Consider the following 22,067-nt stretch of genomic DNA (forward strand, 5'->3'; position numbering starts at 1 on the left):
TTTTATAACATATTTACCTGAATCTTCCACCTTCAAATGGTATCAGGTGAATTACTTTTCCAAGACTTTCCCTAACAATACAAACTCATTTATAGAATGGCAAAACCAAACCTGATTAACTAGACACTAACAAACAATTAAATACATTAAAAGCCTTCTGTTCACACACGGTAATAACTGCCTTGATGAACAGTCCACACCACAGTCATTTCCATTTTACATTGCTGCTAAGATGATGTAGTGAGGTAGCTGAAGGGTGGAGGAAGTCCTGTACCCATGTCAGTCTGTGGCCACTTGCTCCCTCTGCTTCCTGTGTATCACACCTAATGACAGCGTAGTTGCAAAGTGAGTCAGTTCAACCAGCTGATCCAGTGGAAAATTAACCCTGAAAAAAGAAGGAACAGTTTGCCATTGGGTCAGCCTGCTGCATCAAGTCACATTGAGGCATGACTCAGATTTGGTAACTGCAGCAGCTGTCAATAGCCGCTGTACCCTTAGCTATAGCATGAAAATTCACCCTCAGACTAACTGCAAAAGATGGTGCAATGTGTAAGGACAGCTGACATCTGCCTCCACATGCACCAATGAAAGCAGTTGACCACTAGGCAATCAGAATAAAGGGCTGCATGCCCTTACCTGGCACACTAAAAGACAGCCAAAGTAGACTGCTGAGAAAGGCTGGTCTCAGGGTGGTGGTGGGGAAGGAGGATTAGTTAAGTCAGCAGTATGACACAACTACAGCAAAGTCCTAAACACTTAAGGGATTTAAAAATAGGCATTGGCTCTTTGCACTGGCACAAGAAGCAGGCTTCAAATTATGATGGAATTCAGAAAAGCAGTGTCAGGAGCTTGCAGCATCCATCCCACTCAGAAGCTGAGCAACTATATTTTGCAGAAGCTCCCAAATGCCCATCTAATGTAGTTCTAAATGTCAGAAAACATCTCAGCAGTTTGGCTTATATGTGACAAAGAGACCTGCAGTAATACCCACCCTGGACAAGAAAAAGGAAGCCATTTCACCTAACTATGTCATCTCAGATTAGCTACTTATCCTAGACAGCCATTATAGGCAATAGCAAGAAATATTCACCTCCAGAGTGTGATTCTTTTGCCTGATATCAGACATGTATATTAGATGAAATGGATTGTGCTCCACAAGGTGCTTTCTTCATCCCCTTGACAGTAAAGGGAACTTAGGGTGATTAGCTCAGATGCAGCTGTCTATGTTTCAGTCATCCAAAGTTAAGTGAGATGCATCTCACCTGAGGAGCTGCCACCTTCTGTCCAGCAATAGACAATGAAATACATTGCACTATGATCCAAATATTCAGGAGTAAATGTAGTGTGACTCAGAATTATTTGGTTTTACAATCTCTGTCACCCCATTCCCTCAGAGGCTTTCCCTAAGTAGCTAACCTCATACCAATCTTAATACGTTAGGATAAAGCCACAGACACTTCGTGTCCATCTTAATTAAACACTGTAAAACAAAAGAAAGAGTGCAAATTCTGGATTTCAGTAACAGAATTTTTGGAATTAGAGATCAAAGCAGTTCCGTTTAGCCACCTCTCTGTAAATGCTTTGTATACTGCTTTGTTCAATCTAATTCTAGAAATTCCAAGAAACCAAATGTCTACTGGTTTCCTAGGCATCTCCAGGAATCTCAATATCAGGAAAATTTTGTCCTAACACTTACATTTAATATTCTCTCATTTAATTTAAATATGGAAATTCTAGTTATAGTTTCCTTTACAGCAGTAAACCTCTCCCCTTTCTTGATACTTAGATGTGCAGACGTTTTATGCCATCACTATACAATGCTTTATACTTGGTTATTCAGGTGTACTTGTTTGAATCTTTTAACCTTTTCTTGTAAACCAAGCCAACCTTCCCCAGGATCACTATCTTGAAAAAGGTCTGCTAAAAAATACCTGAAATTAATCTAGTTCAAAACAACCACCTTTTGCTCATTTATGATCATAGATCTCCTCTTTGACCTATATGAAGTTCATTAGTTACTTTCGGAGCTTTTACAATCTGTCTAGGTTTAGAATTCTTTCTTGGTACCAGCCACTGATAAAATGCTATTGCCAAAGAAGAGAAGCTCAGATGTTGTTTCAAGTTTGTTTCAGTTAAAGACACATTTCAAGTACTTCTTTTAGCCCCTGTGCTGAGCCTCCAATGTGCTTCTTTCATTCTCAAGTGGTATACAATACACACTGCGATTGTCTTAAACAATTCTTTTAAAGTGATACAAAAAATACAGAATTCAAACACAAATGTTAAGTCAACAGAAAAACAGGGCTCAAATACACTAGGGACTTGCCACATCTTAAAAAGGAGGAGCAGGCTGTGCATCAGCTGAACACTCAGTATCCAGGCTCTTAGTAAATGCGAAGAAAAAGGTACTAGCAATTGCATAGGCCTCTGAGTCCACAGTCTTGAAAACTGCTGTTGTATTTGGTATTTGTCTTAACGTTTCTGCTCTTGGTTTAACTTCATTACATAGATAATATGTAAATGCGGGTTTCTTGCCTTCCTAGCTACAGAAGAGCACTTGATTACAAAACCTCCAAAGCTCAGAACCTGGAAGTGAAATCAGCACTTTCCCCCCGACCCTCTTTTAATCTCATAAATTTTGAATCACTCTCTTGATTTTGTAAGCCCTGATTCAGGATTTCTGTATGGCTGGAGTTATCCATTTGGCAATAATTGCAGATGTGGTATCATAAATATGAAAATGAAAACGAAGCTTTCTAAGTAACTTCCTTGCACCCTCCTACGATAGCTGTGGTATGAAACTTGAGACTGTGATGACAACAAAGCCATGAGATGAGTTCTTCTCTGATGATCGTGAGAATTGTTGCTCCAAATTTTAATGGATACTACACTATAGACAGGCCTGGATGCACAAATGCCTAGCAAGGTTGTCCAACATTTCCCATTATGAGACTCTGTTTTCAGTTATTTGTAACTTTGCCAAAGTTTAATTATTTGCACTGAAATTTTCCACATTGAGCATTTGCCTCAGGCTAATTTTTTTTTTTTTTTTTTTTTTTTTGGAAACAAATAACTCAGCCATTTCTGAGATCAAAGCTATGGGAAAACACGTCACTTTCTTCATACAAAAAAGAGTTCTGGTAAATTTTGGCAGGGGGAGGCAAATAATAGGACTCCCATGATTTGTAGAATGGGCTTAAAATTTGGCAGAGGACTGCCTTTATTCCAGGGATGTGTCTCTCTCTGTCATTTAAGAAAATTTGTCGTACTTGGCTACGTTCTAATCCTTTGAAAAAAACGCAGTTCACACATGCTCAGTACGGAAATCTCAGGTGTCAGTAGTTGCATTTCTCAAAGAGTCTGTAATTACAGAACATGTTCCAGACCGAGGCTGAGCAGGATTTTCCTTGCAACTATAGCTCTCCGTCACACCGGGCTACCGTCCAAGACTGAGCGTAGAAACTCTATTTCTCCTGCCTACTCCAAACAGGAAGTGAGAAGGAGGAAGCTACATGATTTAAAAGCAGACTGTGCAAAAAAAGCTGATCTGCCTGGAGATGAGGAGCAGACAGGAACCAGGATATTAGGATGCCAAGAGAGAGTGAGAGAAGAGGGAATTGGGGTAATTATGGTGGTAGAGACAGTGAACTGCACACGGAAAAGGAGGTGAAGAGACTGGAAGCCAGCAGGAAAGAAAAAACTTAAGAGTAGACAGTGAAATGTTGGCAACTGTGAGAAAAACTGAAGGAGCCACTCAGATTGGGCAAGGGATTGGTGCTGGAAGCCAGTCTACATAGTGATCTATGGTAGGGAAGGAAAAGGGGCCAGGAGAAGAAACAGAACAGATTAAAAGCTAGAAAGAAAAGGAACTAGCGGAAGGAACCAAGAATTGCAGAGCAATGAAAATCAAGCGGGAAAGAGGAGCAAGGTTAAGGGGAAAATAAGACTGAGGCAGTGACTGTTAGAGCCAGGAGTGTTTAGGCTTTGCAGGAAAAAATACAAGTAAGTGTGTCCTCTGCATGTGCATTCAGTCTGGAGCTTGTAGTAGAGCCCAAGAACCTGGACTCCAACAATCCAACCATTGCCATAAAATACATTGGAAACTGTCCATTAAAATGTTCTATTACCTTGCAGTGGGCTATACAGAGGACAGCAAATATTACTCCTAGTTATTCTGTTAGCTGGAATGTCAGGAAATTATGTTGTGCATCTACATTTTCCATTTTGTTTTTCTGATAAACATTAAAGTGAACATAACATTAAGACATGAAACGTGGAACATTTTTTTCTAGTTTGGATGAAGAAAGGGGAAACTTACCTACTCATAAAAAATTATGTTGGCACATTTTTAAGACTCCAAACCAGAAATTAGGAAATGGAAAAACTAAAGCTATCTATACAATCATAGAGACTGTATATTGGCTCCTTTGTGTTTAAGTGGACACAATTATTAATTGCATGATTACATATGTGCCTCATTTATTTTACAGTGAGACTGTATCCCTTTACCTGTCTCAAAATCCTGTGTAATTCTTAGCAAGTCATCTACATTAAAAACTTTTTATATGTAACACCACCTTTTTCTGGGTGCCTCACCTAAGATTCTGTTATCTGGCTTACAGGAACATCGCACATTCAGGGATGTCACAGAAGTCGATGGGAATTACAATTTGAGTAAATAAATTGCCACACTAAAGCTCAAGATCTTCACCTTGAACTGAGCACCCCAAATTACTGGATAGTTTTAATCCTATCTCTGCGTAAAGCAGGGTAGCAATATCACTTTAACTGATAGAGGTGTATCATAAAAGTAAATGCATTTGTATTTGTGAAGCACTCAGATATTACGGTGATGAGCACCATTGCAAAAATCAAGGGGAAATTAAACATTCTGTTGTCATAGCAGTTTTGAATACTATGCAATAAACAAGGCAGAGGGACTCATATTGAACAAGGAAAAGAAAACAAAATATCAAATATAATTTAAAAAGTACCTGTCAATCTTGAGTGCTGACTGAGGCTGGGATCCTGTAGAAAAAAATATATGTGCATATGTAACTAAAGGCATTTGTATAGGGGAGATGAGTAAAGTTTACAGACAAACTGACTTCTGGCATTTCCTACCTTTGGATTGCTTGACTTTGCATCTTTAATGACATTCTTAAAGCCTACATCTTAATATGTTTTATACACACATAGAGAGCCTTAGCAATTCTGCATATTACATATATATAATTGCCAATATCACCAAAACCCCAAGATGGCATTATAGTTTTGTTTTACAAAGCTGTTGGAAAACAAACATACTTCTGTTTTTAATGCTCCATGTAGTTTTAGAACTCTTCTTTCCCTCTTTCCTCTTTCTGTTCTCATTTCTCTCCTTCATTCTTCACTTCTCTCTTCATTCTCTCCTTCACACATTCTTCACATTCTTCACAATGCCCTCTTTCTTCAAAAACTGCAGGACTAGCTCCGGCTCAAACAGCTGCAGGAACAGCTTGGCTTCAGACATGTACCACAGCAGATTTGCTTAATCAAACAACCATCAGAGCAGCTTTGTTCCAAGCAGTTGCCAAAAGCCTGTCATGCTACAACTTCAAAAAGCTGCTACAGCAGCTTTGCTGCACACCGGAGATGCTCATCATGCATGGAGGTGACATCATACATTTTTAAGTGGGAAATCTGATGATATTAAAGTTCTGCATATTGCTGTAATACAGTTTTAGCCATCTAATTAAGATATTTGTAGTAATGAATGTTATACTTCAGAGTCCGTGGCCACTTTATCTAGTTTTTATCTTTTACAAGAAAAGTATTACTTTGTCCCAGATTCTTTCCACAGTTGGCTCCTGTCCAAACATGATTTATTTTAGAAAGTTTGAAGAAAATTCTTTCAACAACTTTGAATAGGTAATTTAAACCCAAAACCAATACAGAGCCATAAGAATAAAACACTAGAAAGCACACCGTGAGGTCATCAAGTTCCAGTCATCAACTATTACCACATTTTTGATAGACATTTGTTTAACCTCTGTTAAATCCTTTGGTGACAGGGATTCTATCAGCTCCTGAGGCAAACCTATTGCAGAGTTTCATTGCTTCACTATCCCTACCTTTAGCAAGTTTTTCCCAACATCTAATCTCATTCGTTCTTCCTGCAATTTAAGTCCATTAATTCTTGTTGCACCTTGCCATGGCCATGGAAAACAAAGTATTCCCTTTTCTACAAAAGCCTACTACTGACTTGAAGACTGTTACCATGTCTTCTCTTCTTTAGGCTACACGACAACAGTTCTTTTATTCTTGCCTCATTGGACACGTTTCCTTTACTTGCAGTTATTTTCAGTGCTGTTCATTGGACTACTTTCACTAGACCATTTCTTCCTTGATGAGCAATGCCCTGAACTGGACATCGCAGTCCAGCTAAGGCCTTGCTAAGTGTGAGCACATCAGAAGGATTACTTAGTGTGATCTGTAGGCTGCACTCTTCTTAAGAGAACTCTGCACACAGATAATGCCAAAGAGTATTGTAAGTATTATATCCTAAATGTCACAGTGTTTAGATCTCACTTGGGAATGCTCAACATGTATGAAGGAAATAGATTAGATTAATTAATAAAAATAAATTTTGAATGTACAGTAAGTTTGGGTAAGATTAAATATTTATATCTGTAAAAAATTAACACTAATGTTGCATAGTGACATAAGTAGCTTAGAAATTAAAAAGTAATCTGCTCCCATGAATCTACATTATTTGGAAGTTTGGAAATAATGGCTACACCAATAGCAGTTAAATATTCATGTTTAATTCAAACAGATCTGTGCTAACTTTGCCAAATCTCTTGTGATTTCTCAGCATTTTCTTTGCTGTGCTTTCCGCAAATTTCATACATTAGAAGCCTTATCTTTCATGGCAGGCTTCATGTTCAGGCATATCCAAGCATGCTAGGCTTTTTCTCTCACACTTCTCTCGTCTAGGCAGTCTTTACTGTGTGTATTTATCTATTTCAACACATGCTTTAAGGTACAGGATACAATATCACTATCTAGTTATTATATCCAGTGTAAGAAGCAATTTTGTATTTACAGCATCAGTAATTTTTCCCTTGAAAGCTATGGAGCTTTCTCTACTGGTCATCCAACCAGAACAACTCTCCAAAGCTCTTTTGGTATTACCACTTCATGAGTATCTGGGTACGAAATACTTACCTCCAGAAATGGGGAGCACTTCTGTTCTGTTTATTTCAAACTTTTCTTCTGACTGCTTCTTCCTTCACTATTCAGCATACGTTCTCTGCAGAAAATTCTCTACTCATATGTCTGGCTTTCACTTACTGTATGGATGGCCACATTCCTGTGTCTATTTTGTGTTTCCCTTGGAACTTTAATCACTTTGGGATGACAGATGCTACATAAATGTAAGGTAACGGTACAGTATTGTTCTTATTAGAGTTGCATATTAATAACTGTAATGCAAGCCTTTTCCTCACTTGTTGCTGTTTATTTGTAGCCTTATCTATTAAGTGGCGTTAAGCACATTTCTGATCTCTAATTACAGTGCTCTTTATCCAAGCAGGATAGAACAAACATTAAGATTTTAAGCCTTACAGTACAAAATCTACACCTTATCATTATTACTTTATGTATTACAGTAGCAATCAGGGTCCCACTGTGCTAAGAATTGTACAAGCACCCAGTAAAAAAGCAAACCTTACTCTGAAGAATAACAGTGTAGTTGGACAGTCTTTTTTTTCTTTCTAGCTATCACTATTTCCAATTTACCAAAGGAGAAAGTCACAACACAGAAGTGTGTTACTTGCAGATCAGAGAATATGTGAAACTGGCAGAGACTGAACCCTGAACCATTGAGTGAAGTCCAGTTCTTTAACTGGGATTCACCAGCACCATGTACAGCATCAGCAAAACAAAACTAAAAAACCTCAGATCCTCCATTTTGACAATTGTATAAACCTTGTCAAAGACCATCCTTAAACTAATGCAATGAGTAAAGAGTAAAGATAGAGTAAGAGTACGGTAAAATACATTCCATTTATAATAAAGCCCTACCAGTCCACCCAAATCTGGGAAACCTCTTTTCTCAGAACAATGGCTTACGAACAAAGCACTGAATTGACAGATAAATAAACCTTCCTACAGGGACTGAACCAACAGAAACCACGTATAGTGTCTGTTTCTGGTGGCCTTCATATTGGCAGTTCTGAGTAATTTGAACAGAAACAGACAAGTCAACACCTTTTCAAAAACAGCCAAACAGTGAAGTAAATGCAGAAAGTAAATTGTACAGCAGCAGGTTATAATATGAAACTTGATAAAACCAGCCCATACAACTATCACAGAGTAGTGAGGCAGCTAGGAGTCTGCCCTGTCTGCAGTTCATGGTTCATGGGACTGAGCCCACACTGTCAGCCTAAGTCATTGCTTTGGTCTTCTGCAGTTTTTTCTGTAGTGATTTCACTCTCAGAAGACATCTTCCTCACCAAAATACCACACTTGGCGTTCAGTCAGTTATGAAAGAGCTACTTCAAGTTGACATCTGAGAATTCTGGAAAATGGTGGATAACCTCTGGGTGAAGTGTGTTCTTTTAGCAAGCTGGCTTTTAGCTGCCGCTTAGTCCCTATGAATTTGAAGATTAATGTTTAGATGGTTTTGGTTCTCCTGAAAAAACTCAAGCCTGCTGCCTTTTTCCTCAGTGGGGTTCATCCCTTTGTGGAGATAGTATCTGATTTCAAAATCCCAGCGATGCACCTCTCCCAGAAGAGAGGTGATCCCAAGATCTGCCTCTTTCTGTGAGTCCACTCATGTTGGCTCCAGCGTTCTGACATAGCCAGTATCATTGTGGTTCCAGAGGACCAGCTACTGGGTCACTGCTTTCTCTGCTAGTTGTATGACAGACTGCATCAGCTTAGAGCAGTTCAAGATGTCTGTAAACTGCCTGCAGGTCTCAAAGGGCCATCAGTTGGGGACTACATGAGAATGGTAAGCACTGGACACACCAGACAGGAAGGCAAAGGAGGTGCGTGTGCATGTGCCAGAGTTGCCTTGCTAGCTAGCACCTCTCTCTCAGCAAAACAACTTTCAGCTGAGATGATCCTGTGGATTTTCAGGCACTAAGGGACAGAAGCAAGAGAACTGTCCTGAACGATTGGTTCTATGGTTCTGTTTCCTCCAAGTTTCATTTGCTCATTTAATACTGCCTATCCTGAACACACATGGCCCTTACATTTCCTCTCTGTTTTTTTTTTTGAGGGAGAGTAGAGACTATGAGCTAGATCCCTGATAAACAGAGGCAGCCACACATTTTATGTTCTAGTATCTGACTTTAAGGTGTCACGTCCCAGCTCTGAGTTAGGTGCCCACGCTTCAGGGCTCAAACACCAAGAGCACTCTGAACAGGAAGACAACTATGTCAACAAAAAATAGCAAGAGTATGGAGACCAAGCTCTCTGAAGGACTTAAGTGCTTAATCTCATGCTATAGCATGAAACTTCTTTTCTCTTGGTGTTTCCTGCCTTGAACTCACGGCTGGGCTCATATACTCCAATGAGGGTGATAGGCAAAAGCTTAATTTTCTCCAATAGCTCAGTGGTTAGTTTGAAGACAAAAAAAAGTCACAATTCCTCTTGTTGAAGCTGCTTTACTTCATTGGGAATAACTAAATATTCACTAGGTGAGAGAGAGTACAATACTTTATTGCCTGGCATTCCAGGCATTCAGCTACAAGAGGAGAGGCCTCAGTGCCTGTGCCGATGAAATTTTAAGTATCCTGTATTAAGTAACCATGAGAACAGGGACTGGGATTCAGGCCTCTCTTTACTTAGGTGAGAGAGCTAATCACTGGGCTATATTATCACACTAGTTTTCATATACCTTCTCCTCTTTCCCTGCTCTTGCTCAGCTCCAACAAATATTCTGCTACTCTATGCAAACTGGAACAGCTTAGAAAGAATGGATGTTGAATGCCTTGATTCTGGAAAGCAGACTATGCCTAAGGTTAAAACATGATAATGGAGGGTGGGAAACACCTGTTCAAAAGACTGAGGAATGAATAAAAGGAACCGGGTCTCCCACATCTCAGGTGAATTCTTTAGCTGAGGAATAAAAAGGCAGGCAAGAGCCATGAGAACTCCCCAGGCACATTTCCTATATGGCCCCATCCAATATGTCTGCACTCAGTGTCTTCTGGACTGGATTTTAGATGTCCCCATAAGAGAGGCAACAAGTTTCTTGAGAAACCCAAGGCTCAGGCATCAACTCTGCCAAGATCATTCATTTAGCCACTTAGTAAATATCACTGATGAAAACTTGGGCACCTAGAGATTTATAGGGCTCCAGGCAAAGAGCCATCTAAAGTGGGGACTTTGAATATCTATCTTTGGGATTCCACAGCTAAATATTCTTGGGGATCAACTATATACCCAATATTTGACCATAAATGCCTACCAGGTACACATGAGAGTTTGTTTCAGGGGACTTCATAATAATTTATGTTTTGAAGCTATTCATTTTCTGTCAGACTATTTCTGGAAGCTGAGGACAGGAGCTGTTCTTTAATTCAGTGACTGGCAAGAAAATAGCTTGTGGAAAATAATACCTTGTCTTGCTTAGCACTTGGAATGTGGACTTCGATAACAATCATGTGATTCGATCTATTGTTATTATTTTGACATTCCCTCCCAAGCCTTAGGAACATATCTATACTGTCTGCTACAATGGTCTACCATCCTATGAATTTTGAATTGTCACAGTACTGTATTCTTTAAAAAAGGAGGTGTTTTCAACTTGAACAGGGGAGACTGTACAAGGTTGGAAGCACTACAGGAAATCAGTCTACTTCTAGTTTCATCAGCCTCTTTGCACTTTGAAAAAATGGATGTTTTATTTTAAGAATGAGTTAGCACACTTCTAATGTGTCAGTACCCTGGCTCTATTTTGATTAGAAATAGATCTGGACAGTGCATAGGACTGTCATTGAACTGTCCTTGGTTTTGCACCAGTCAGCTCAGTTCTCATACAAAGGACCCATCGTTGCAGAGAGAAAATAGGTCAGCAGGGAAATTTACAGATACAAAATAAGCTGAAATAACCAGTTTTACACTAATATAAGGATCTGCCTACTTGGTAAGTGGAACCAAAATAACAAAATGGCTTATATATTGCACTTACGGTTATGGTAGTTGAGGTCTTTCTGAATGCTGTAATTTTAGAACAGTGCTCAATTGTGAAATAACATAGATTTTAAAAATACATTATTTAGAAATAGGGCAACTTTATTCTAAATAAAAGCATCCACAGTCAAAAGCCCGCATTTAGACAAGGCCAAATTCCTCTCTTGGATATTTGGCATTAGCTGTTTATAGGATGCTTAATAGCCATATTGAGTAGAGTAATCAAAACAGGCTGCTCCTGAAAGCCTGAAGGCAGTCCTTTTGCCATGGGACTGTCATTGTCTATACTCTGAGATCTAAACTGGTGTTCTAACTGGAATGTCTGGGAATTCAAATGGACCTAAGAAAAGAGTTTGGGTAACACTAAAAATACCACTCATGAAAACGTGGGAAAATCTAAGCAGGTCTTTAATAACTGCATATGACTCATTGATAGGTAACCTGGAAAAGAGAAAACATATTTGAGCCATTTTTCATTTCTTTATGAAATAAAAGCTTTACAAGTATCTATATTTTCAAAACAGTTTATCTCTGCTTGCTGTGTACTTAGAGATCTAAAATAAATCTTTTCTGTTTTTGAAAGACTTCTTGGATGGCTTAGATGAATGGCTATGGATGAGAAGATTTTAGCCATTAATCATAGGGCTCAATTTTTCACCAGAACATCTTTTCATACAAATATTTGAGCCGAATAAGCATTTGAAGCAAACAGAATTTGAAGCTGACTAGAATAATCTCCTCTTTCAATTAAGTACATTTCACTTGCCTGGCTGCTTCTAATACAAATGAATCACAATTTCTTTTAGGGCAATCAAAATAAGACTTTCTCCTTTAAAAAAGTAACAAATAAATTTCCAAAACATTCCTCCTACAGTATGTCTCCTTTTTGTAAGAAAATCCGCATCCTGTATATACCAACAAAGCAGCAACAGAGATACACAACTTATCTTTCCCAGCCTCAGAGAACACCTTCTTGCCCAAACTTGCACCTGCAGCCATATCAAATTACACTTTGAGATTCTCAGGAAAGTACCTGCTTAACTTTAAGAGTGTGCCTATTTTTTTACTGCCTTCTGCAGAGCTTCAGCATATGCTAATGAGTTTTTTTGCACAGGGATGATTTCCTGAAATGGGACCAAAGTCTGTTATCAGATATTACAAGTTCCACAGGTTCTAAAATTCCTCAACCTCCATATGAAAACATTGCAAGCAACACCTGTGGCAATCCACAGGCAGCACTTTCCCTCCTGAATCAGATATACCCAACAGTGCAGAAAAGGGAGCAAACTGCAGCCAGAAGAACTACCTCCTGGAGGGGGGAAGGGGGCTGATTACTTAGATAATTCAAGGTATGACAGCATTTTTTGTAAAAATGGTATGGTTAACCCAATACTATTTGTCTAATACCAGTGTAGTTGATTAGAAATATTATGGCATATTCAATGCTCAATCAATAATTTATGTGCTTGTTTTTAGATGTATTTATCTGATCTTCTTCCATATAAAGTAGGGATAGTCTTACTTAGAGCAATGAGTGCTTTTGATCATTCAGGACCAAACTCTGATTTTATTTGTAGTAAACTTAGTAAGGAATATCTCCAAGGAAACAATGGGTTTGCTCCCTATTTACACAATATAGCTTAGTGCTGGGCCTATCTGCAGCTGATAAAGGGTATCACAACCACCAACTGTAGAGAGGGATGAGGACATCTGTTCTACCAAATGTAACAACTCAAAAGGATCTTGATGCTCCTGGGCTGCACTTCCAGGTGTGGATGGGACCATGAACAACACATTCAGTACTTCTTAAGCAACTCTAATTATACACTGGATGAAAGTCCTGCATGCCAAAAAGTCAGAATGATCATTCGACTTTTAGTGTAATGAATAAATAAAAACTCTGCAGTTAAGCCATAAGGCTTTGCCTGTGGATTTGGAGAGGATGAAGCCCTTGACAGCATTCTCACCTTCCTAATACATGGTGGAAGAACCTGACTGAAGTATTTGCATAGGCTCTGTGAGCAGAGATACTGTTCAACCTGCTGATCTGATAGGGAGCTTTGGTCCTAAGTTAAAACTTAAAATATTTTATCACAGACAAAATCCCTACACAGAGCCTGGTATAGAAAAGGAGTATGCAGAAATATCGCTGAATTTATATGGTTGCTTCCATAGCAAGTATTGAATAATCCTCTTAATCCTCTTAAGCTGTGTTTCTTTTTACCAATGAATATCTTCCCTGATGCATTTTAAAATTGTAAATAAACAAGCTCTATTCACAACACATACACTAAAACAAAATACACTAATAAGCTAAGTTTTGATTTCAAGTGACTTCTCGCAAGCTACTGTTATTCGTTAGCTTTGAATTTTCTTTTTTTAAACATACATTGATATAAGTCTTCATTTTTAATCTTTATAATGTCTTCCTAATTTCCATTTTGGAGAGTTGGAAGTTGTGGTTCACAGTAACTTTCTGGCACTTTCAATCAGATTTTCAGATACAGCTAGGCCTGGGGGGCATCTCTGGAAGATGCATGTTTAAAAGTCCCTTTTTCCACCTCATGATTAAATTACATCATGATAATTCTGATTAAAAAAAATAGACTTAAATGTATCTAATATACTGGAGAACTAAGTAACATTAAGTGCTGGCAGCTGAGAGACTCAAGTATAAAAGTGATTTGGGACTCTAGGCCCTAAGCCAGTGGACGCTAAAAAGCTTTGCAGATGCGATGTGATCATTCTCTGTTGACGTTGGTGGTCACGCTGTTATCACAGCACTGCTCTCACAGCTGTCACTGGAGTGATGTTGGCAGAGTCTCTGCTGGGAGACATCTGCCTTGCTCTTCTAACTGGAGTTGCAATGTTATGATGACAGCTGCACAGAAAGTGAAGAAAAAGGGAAGACAATAGAAATCTGAAAGAAATATTGAAGATATAAATGGAAGCAACTATGCTAACCACTGTCAAGATTCAGACCAGAATTTCACAGAAGTTAGAAAACCCAGTTACAAGGGGCCCCAGTTTAAGTTCAGTTCATTTGGGACTAGATTAAGTGACTCTATCTTTACACCAGTATAGATGAAATCAGAATCTGCTCTGAATCACTAAAGTAACTTTAATTCACCTCCCTTGTTTATTTATGCAGCAGCGGCTCCTTCACAGCAGTGCACTATGATCACACAAATAGACAAGACATTTTATAGCAATGCTGTAAGAGAAGCTGAACTCTCAATGTAACAGCTTGCAGTCAAGTTACTTCTATGAAAGTTGAGAGAAGAGAGGTTGTTTTCAGTGTATTCTGGTCTATTTTTCATTAGAAGGATAGCAGTTGTATCAACTTTTATCTCTAACCAACATTCACTGTTCTGGCAGTTAAAAAACTATTACAACACACAGAAAATGGTATTTTTGTTGAGAACACTATGTATATTTTTTCTATTGTTCTGTACATTAAGCCTCACCCCCCACTTATGTATTACATAGTCCCAGTGGAAAAGCTATTGTAACTGGCATGAATTTGTTATAGGGACTTGGAATGTAACAAATACTTTAAAAGCACATACATAAACTAGGTGGGTTCAGAGAAACACAGACCATTCCCCTATGCTACCTAAATCCACTGGGTTAAGATCCAACATGAACGCATTAAAGCTTTGTTCAAATATGAAAATCAAACATCTCATATATTAAACTGAAAGAAAAAAAAAAAAAAAGCACCCTACTTTTCAGGTGCAAGAGATTAAACTGTGTCCAAAGCCTGGCTCTCTGCTCTAAGTGAATTAAGTCCCAGTGCATAAAACCCCACCTCACTCCATTGCACTTGTAGCCCAAGCATTGCAAGTATTGCACTTAGAGGCCAAGAATCCATACACTGGGGCAGCCTTACTGTGTTTTTGCTACAGACTGGACGGTGTTGGAAAAGTGGACTTTTGAGGAACACACAATTTGAACCTGCATGACTTGGAACAGATGGAGGATAGGAACAGCCTGCTGTGCATGTGACACTGCCTTACCCAACTGTATGTGGCAGCATGCCAAATGTGTGGGTGTCCTGGCCCTCAAGTACATGTGGAGAACGAGTCTTAACCTTTGCAGGCATAACACCTTGCTCTATTTTTATGTAACTAAACCTTTAGATAGGGTTTCCTTCCTTTTTCAGGGTTGGGCCTTGGAAACATACACAGTGGCATACGTGCCATAGCAGTGGCACTTCTCCACGAACTGCAATTCTTCTCTAGGATGCCAAAGTACCTGTGGCTGAATACTTGCACATAACAAGCCTATTTAGTCACAAAATGGACACGTGAAAATATGCAAAAGCACAGGGGAGACAACGAAAAAGACTTCCCTCTGCTAAAAAAGTATTGAGAGAGATTTTCTTCAACAAACATGACTAACAAATAAATAAAATAGTGAAAGAAAGTAATAAATCTGTCTATAATCATATCTACATTACCAAATTATGCAATAGTCAGTACTTATGGTTATCCCATTTTGGAAGCAAACATCTGTTAATGGTTCTTTTTTCTGTTTCTGAGCATCCATGTCTTCCTGCTGAGATCTGGCTTGGATTATTTCCAAAAGTTCCTTTATGGTTTCTGTTCCCTAAACACAGTGGTTTTGTTGTGGTGGTGTTCCTCTGTTGTGTGAGGGTAAAGAGGACCATGTCTGTGTCTTCTACCCCAATTTCTCTCCTTACAGCCAGGAATTCCCTCCAAAGAGCTGGGATAACCAAATTCAGGTCATAGAATAACAGGATCCTGTTCCCTAGATATGAAAGTTCTTGCTGTTCTCTGACTTCTTTCAACAAACAGTCCTAATCTTCTGTGTCAGGAAATACGAGGATGAAGATGCCATTATTTTCTCAGCCTCAGGGTAATGTAACCTGCTTTGGTGCCTTAAATGGGGATTATGCTCTTTTCAGTCACAGGATTTGCACACAACTTCCCACAATAACTGCTACACATTCACCTACATGTTTCCCAGGGACAGAGCCCCTAGACTGCAGAACAGGCCTTCCACCAGCTCATGTCCACCTTCAGTTCATTTAGCACTATGGAACAACAACGACAACATCAGACAAGAAAAAAACGCCCACAGCAAAGGTGAGAAGTCTTAGCAATATTAACTGAGAACATGAAAATTAAACAAGAACTACTGTAGAACCTTGACTATAGCAGTGACTAATAATGCAACAACAGAGGTGTTATGGGACTCCACAGGTGCAGGGTCAAGCCATACACAGAAGAAAGGAAACAAGGCTGTTAACTTGAAAGCAAAATGCTTGAGAGCAATGATACCCTTCCTGTTTCAAAGGAAAATTCCATGTCTTCCCTTCTGGTTGACCTGCCATAGCAGATACACTTGAGTACCGCATGTACAGTGCACAAGCAACTATTCGCATTCATGGTCCAAATCAGCAGTGCTTAAAAATATGAGGTGCAAATTTGGCTCTCTCTTCTATTATGGATTTCATTATTGTTGTTGTTGCTGTTCTTGTTGTTGCTTTGAAACAGTATTTGCTCACTTTTTAAAAGAGGGGCCTCATTTTAGCTCTGAGGATGTATTTCTCCTTTGTTCAACCAGAATGCTCTTCGTTTTCTTCTGATGTCCGTGCCAGACAGTTGGCAGTTCCCTGTAAAGAAACAATGCTATAGCAGATAGCAGGGCCCAGCACTTCTCCTAAAGACTGCAAGTGCCATCTCAGACCACCTCTGGAGCAATACCAGAAAGACACATCTCAACTAGTACAAATGCAGTAACCATTCTGCCTAGATACTGGAGGTTCTGCGTAAAACTTGCTCTAGAAAATATAATTAAACTGGGTGAAAACCAAGGATCAGCCCAGGAATTTCAGGTTCACCATGAGCAATCATCTCCCCTAATCAGCAAAATATTTACAGTTGTCCACGCTCCCTTCCCAAATCAATGTATCTTACTGGAATTAAAAGACATGTCGCTGGTTATGGTTTATATTATCTCAATATCTGCACATGCTGGTGATGGAATCAGACACTCAAGATGAATAGCACTGAAAACCTTCACTGTCAATGAAGATGATCACTAATAGGAGCCAAGCAGCAGCTCAGTATGTCCTCGGTAATGAAAAATGTTAACAATGTGGAAATGTTCTAGAATGAATTGGTCAGAGCAGCTGTGCATGAGTAAGGAAATTGCTCTCCCCAGGGAGGAGTGGAGGGAAAAATATACAGGGACAGAATGATAGCAGGGAGTAAAGCTCCGGAGAGTGACTTTTTCACAGGAGAATGAAAAGAGACAAATTAGATTTTCTTCTCTTTCTTTCTTTGGAAATGTACACACTGTAATCGCTTTTCTGACTGGAATTAGTAGAGGAATCGGGCTGCTTGAAACTCGCCACCATGACTACTATGACTGGTACAGTTTTGTAAAGTGCTCTACATTCCTTGCTGCCATGAAGAAAATACTAGCAGGATAACTAATTCAAAATTAGCTTCTCTATGTAGCTGTAATTTCCTATGCCAAGATATTCACACATACTATGGCTGTGGTATAGGCATGCTGTTAAGATATATATAACCAAACAAGGAGGGAGACCATGTTTTTTCAACCCTTATGCCTATGTATAGGTATAAATATGTCTCCATATAGTAACATTTCAGTATTCAGATTGCTTTAATTATTCAATATGCAGAAAGAGCTGCCGGAGAAATGAAACAAGCGTAAGGAGCGTCAGGAGAAAATGTATGTGCCCAACTATCCAGGTTTTACCTCATTGGCACGTCAGAAAACATGTTTCCTGTTGTGGTATCCTATTAGCAACAAAGACAGAAAATCCACAATGTGAGTTACTTCTTCAGGCCTGCCTCCATTTCACTTCACAGCACCCATCCAATGATGCTATCTCTCAACTTGTCATTCTTGCAGAGTTAACCTTGTGCTAGTAAAACTGACCAAACCGTGGAAACCAAACCATCCTATTATCTTTCCTTAGGCAATTAAGTGTGGAGAATGATCCCACAGAACTCCTCTCCTTTGTCATAAAGCTTTAGAAGAGGAAAATTGTAGGCCTCATTCGTACAGACCATTGACAACAAGCCAGCTCATACCAGCCTCATCCTTGCTTCAGTGAGACCAGTGAAGACCTCCCACTGAAATACTTACCAAGCCCTTGTTGGTTTGGAAAAATGCATTACATTAGGAAATGTGTCAAACAGTTCTGCTCTTACTTCAGGAAAGAAGAGTCATATTTAAAACTGTGTCTGCTGATCAGACTTAATTCATGGATTTTCTGAAGAAAAACACGAACAAAAGTACTGTTCTCCTTTCTGTTCCTACTTGAAACTTCACTGCAACATGGTTAAAAACAAATATGCTCTCTTTCACAATGGGGAAGAGCTTAAAATGCCTTATGCCTAAAATGTTCAGACAACAGTCTATTGTCTATTCCCCACTTATTAGTTGTTCGACTATAATAAGGTTGTTATTAAAACAATCACTTTAATGTCTATTATGTTGTATTGAATCCATGTCAGAGAATGTCCATATAAACAATCTTTGAGCCATGGGAAACTTGCAGGATGTTTTGCCAAAGTCCTCATAGTGTTTGTCTCAGGTATTGTGAAGACATTTGAAGAATATAAGAAATTCTAAATAGAATGTAAATTCATGAAAACACACATTGCCATAATTTTTTTCAGTAATTTTTCGCACTTCTATTTGAACACACTTCACCCTTCCCACCTTTCACCAGAGATCTTCTGTTCTTGGATAACTCAGGATTTCTTCAGTTTTCCAGCGTTCACAGCTCTACTCACCAGAGATTTTCCAATTTTCTTTGGAATTTCTCTTTCCTGTCCAAAGCCCTTGCTGAAAGCCTCCAGCAAATCAAATCTTGACAACATCTTCTTTTATCTTCAGTTTAAAAACCTGTCATCTATGTTTCTGTAGAACAATCTTTTAAACTAGTCTACCAGAGTGATTTATAAGCTTAGAGACTGCTTTATTTGACCTTCTTCACCTTGAAAGGACATGTAAAAGGAAACAGAGATTCATCTTCTGCCATTCCATGGGCTCCCAAGCTCCTTTTCATTCAGAATGGGACATGATCATTTATCTTGCGTAAAATATTACAGGTTACACACTCTCTACTATCTCTATAATATACTGTGTTTTAACTTACATTTTTCTCACAATGTATTAATGCTAAATGCAGTAATACATAAAAACCTCCAGTGTCTTCATTTCTTCCTTCACCAGCAGCTTGCCAAAGCATCAATACTTGCTTCTGCCTTCATGACATTTTATTTTACCACTCACATGAGCAAATAAACTAGAAATATGGGAATCTGGATTTTTCTTTCTACTTGATAACCTAGATGGAAATTATGCCATGCTGCAGAAGGGGTCAATAGTTTTGACAACTGTATCTTTAATAAAGCGTGGCTTTCATAGCAACAGCAGTCAGATATAAGCAGTCATGCTGTGTTAGGTTCAGTGGAATAAATGAGACTGCAGTCATAGGTGCTAATATGCTCTTACCAATGTGAAGTGTTAAACCGTTCAACATGGTTTGTGGTTTTAAGTACCGAGAGCTTGGCCTGCTCAGTCACATGGCAGCTGCACTAGAAATTCATGCCAGAGCTGAGAAGTTTATTGATTAACATGTACAAAAACAAAGCATAAAGCATTTGGAAATTGAAATCAAGTGGTTAAACAGACTAACTTAATCAAAACCTGTCAGAGTGCCTTTGCTAGACACAGGTTATTCATTTAGAATCCATTATTCTCTCCAGAAGTTCTTAGCAACAAGAAAGTCTTAATTCTCTTATTCATCTTTGGGTTGATGACTGTAGGAGTAAAGATTGGTTTCCTGCTTTTGACAATAAAGACAGACAGTGAAAGGAGAAAGGATAGGAGAGCGGAAAGTGGGGGAAGTAGAGCTGCTGCTGAGCTTTCCAGGATACAAGAAAACTGAGTAGTCACAGATAATACTTTGGATTAGCCAGTCATCCATGATATCTGCTGGCCTGGACCCCAATTCCCTTACCTGGTATGAGTTATCACGTGGCTGGCCTAGCCCAGTCTCCTTCCTTCCACTCATCATTCTGAGTATGGTAGACTCAAAGTGCAGTTAAAAACAGAGTGACAAAAAGAGAGACCAAAAAAAATAACAAGAAGAAAGAAAGAGACTCAAAAAACATGGAAATGCAAGGCAGAATCTCACTTTCGTGGACTGTTGATTTGGTGGGAACAGCCAGGTACTCTCTCATGTTTGATAGCCTGGGTCTGGTAGAAGCTCTCCAGTGGAGGAAAGAATCAACGAGTGGGTTTTCCTCAGAAAATCTTTCAGAATTCCCTTTTACCATATTGGCCCCCACTCTTCTTCTTTTTAAAGGTCCAAGTGGTGATGTTAGACCAAACAGACCATTCCTCCTTTATTTCATGCACAAATTTTTGTCCATTAATTTCTCATTTCCTTGTCTCTCACGTATCATCTTCGTACCACACTTGATTGTATCAGGAAGACCTCTTTGAACAAATGATTGTTGTCTCCATTTCTTAACACTTCTGTCATCATTAACTGTTACAGCTAATTGCAGCACTTTATGAACTCTCACCTATTTTTCAGAGTTATTTCACAATTAGAATAAACACACAGTCTCCAATTATCAGAGAGGTAGAGGGAAGTCAACAAGTAAGTAACAAATTACACTTCATTTCAGCCAGGGATACTTACTGGAATGTGAGGTTCCATTAGAGCAATTAAATCCCCTAATAAGGCAGGGAGAAAACTGAAGATCCTGATCTAATTGCCATGGCCAAATCTGTTTTACATTCCAAGAACAGACTTCAGGATTTACACCAACCACTATAAAGTTCAAAACAGTCCCCCCAGCCCTTTAGGCTGGTGAGTCTTTGTCCATAGTAAATGTGCCCAATGTTTCACAACATATTCTCTCAGACATGGCAGTTAGCCACCTGGCAGTCAGTTTTATGAAAGGTTTTCTTCCTTTTAATTATAAAAATATCCACAGAAATGCCTCCCTTGTCTGTCATGCTGTTTCCACAATACAGTTCAAAGTGATTTATGAAGGAGCAAATTAACACATTCGTACTATGGTCATTATAGCTATAGTTGATTGGGCAGTATCAAGTGCCGTATTTTTGCAGCTTAGATACCAGAATCATTCCGTTTTTGATCTGATTGACACTGACAACATTCAGTACTGTTACTCTTGTAACATAACAACTTGTCAATACCAAATATTTCATTCTATAAAGCCATTATCCAAAATTTATTGGTGATAGGTTGTAAATGGCAGTTCAGATCTGAATAGTCTTCTATTCTGGGGACACTGACCATCCTTGTATCTTACAATTGGGCAGACTAAGAACATTCATGCAGAGAGTGATAGCTGTTCATCTGAGCTTTGCAGCTGCTCCTTTCTGCTACAACCAGCAGAATGGAATACTTGGATCCACCTAATATGAAAAAATGGAAAGGACTGGATCTAGAACTAAGGCTGAGTTTACCTCTTGCTTCTGTGCACAGTTATATATAGACTCAGAGCAGTGTCTACAGTAGCCCACATGAATTTTACTACTGACTTCAGTAGCTGCATGACTGGTCCTCTCTACACTGGGGGGTGTTTGGATAGTTATTTAATTAACTAGTTTAAGCAGCATTAACAATAATCTCAGCAGTACGCAATGGAATTTCTGCTTTAAATATACTGTGCAATTCCCTATTTATAGTAAACACCAGCAGTGGGATTCATCTATCCAAATACAGAATCTATGTTTTAGGTGTCTGTATCTGAGTTAACTGTCTAGGTTCCCTTTATACTCTAGGGAATAGGCCTACTACAGAGCTCCTCTCATCCCATTGCAGA

At 38.9% G+C, this 22,067-nt stretch overlaps 1 long non-coding RNA gene across 1 annotated transcript in view; it reads right to left on the minus strand.

Moving 5' to 3' along the window:
* Positions 1-22,067, minus strand: part of LOC112991999 (uncharacterized) — a 146,564-nt gene that overhangs the window by 12,352 nt on the left and 112,145 nt on the right. The window contains exon 3 of the long non-coding RNA XR_003261417.2: positions 4,995-5,028. This is a non-coding gene — a long non-coding RNA (uncharacterized LOC112991999). The remainder of the gene's footprint in view (positions 1-4,994; positions 5,029-22,067) is intronic.

The sequence above is a fragment of the Dromaius novaehollandiae genome, chromosome 2 (assembly GCF_036370855.1).
Source record: "Dromaius novaehollandiae isolate bDroNov1 chromosome 2, bDroNov1.hap1, whole genome shotgun sequence".
Lineage (NCBI taxonomy): Eukaryota > Metazoa > Chordata > Aves > Casuariiformes > Dromaiidae > Dromaius > Dromaius novaehollandiae.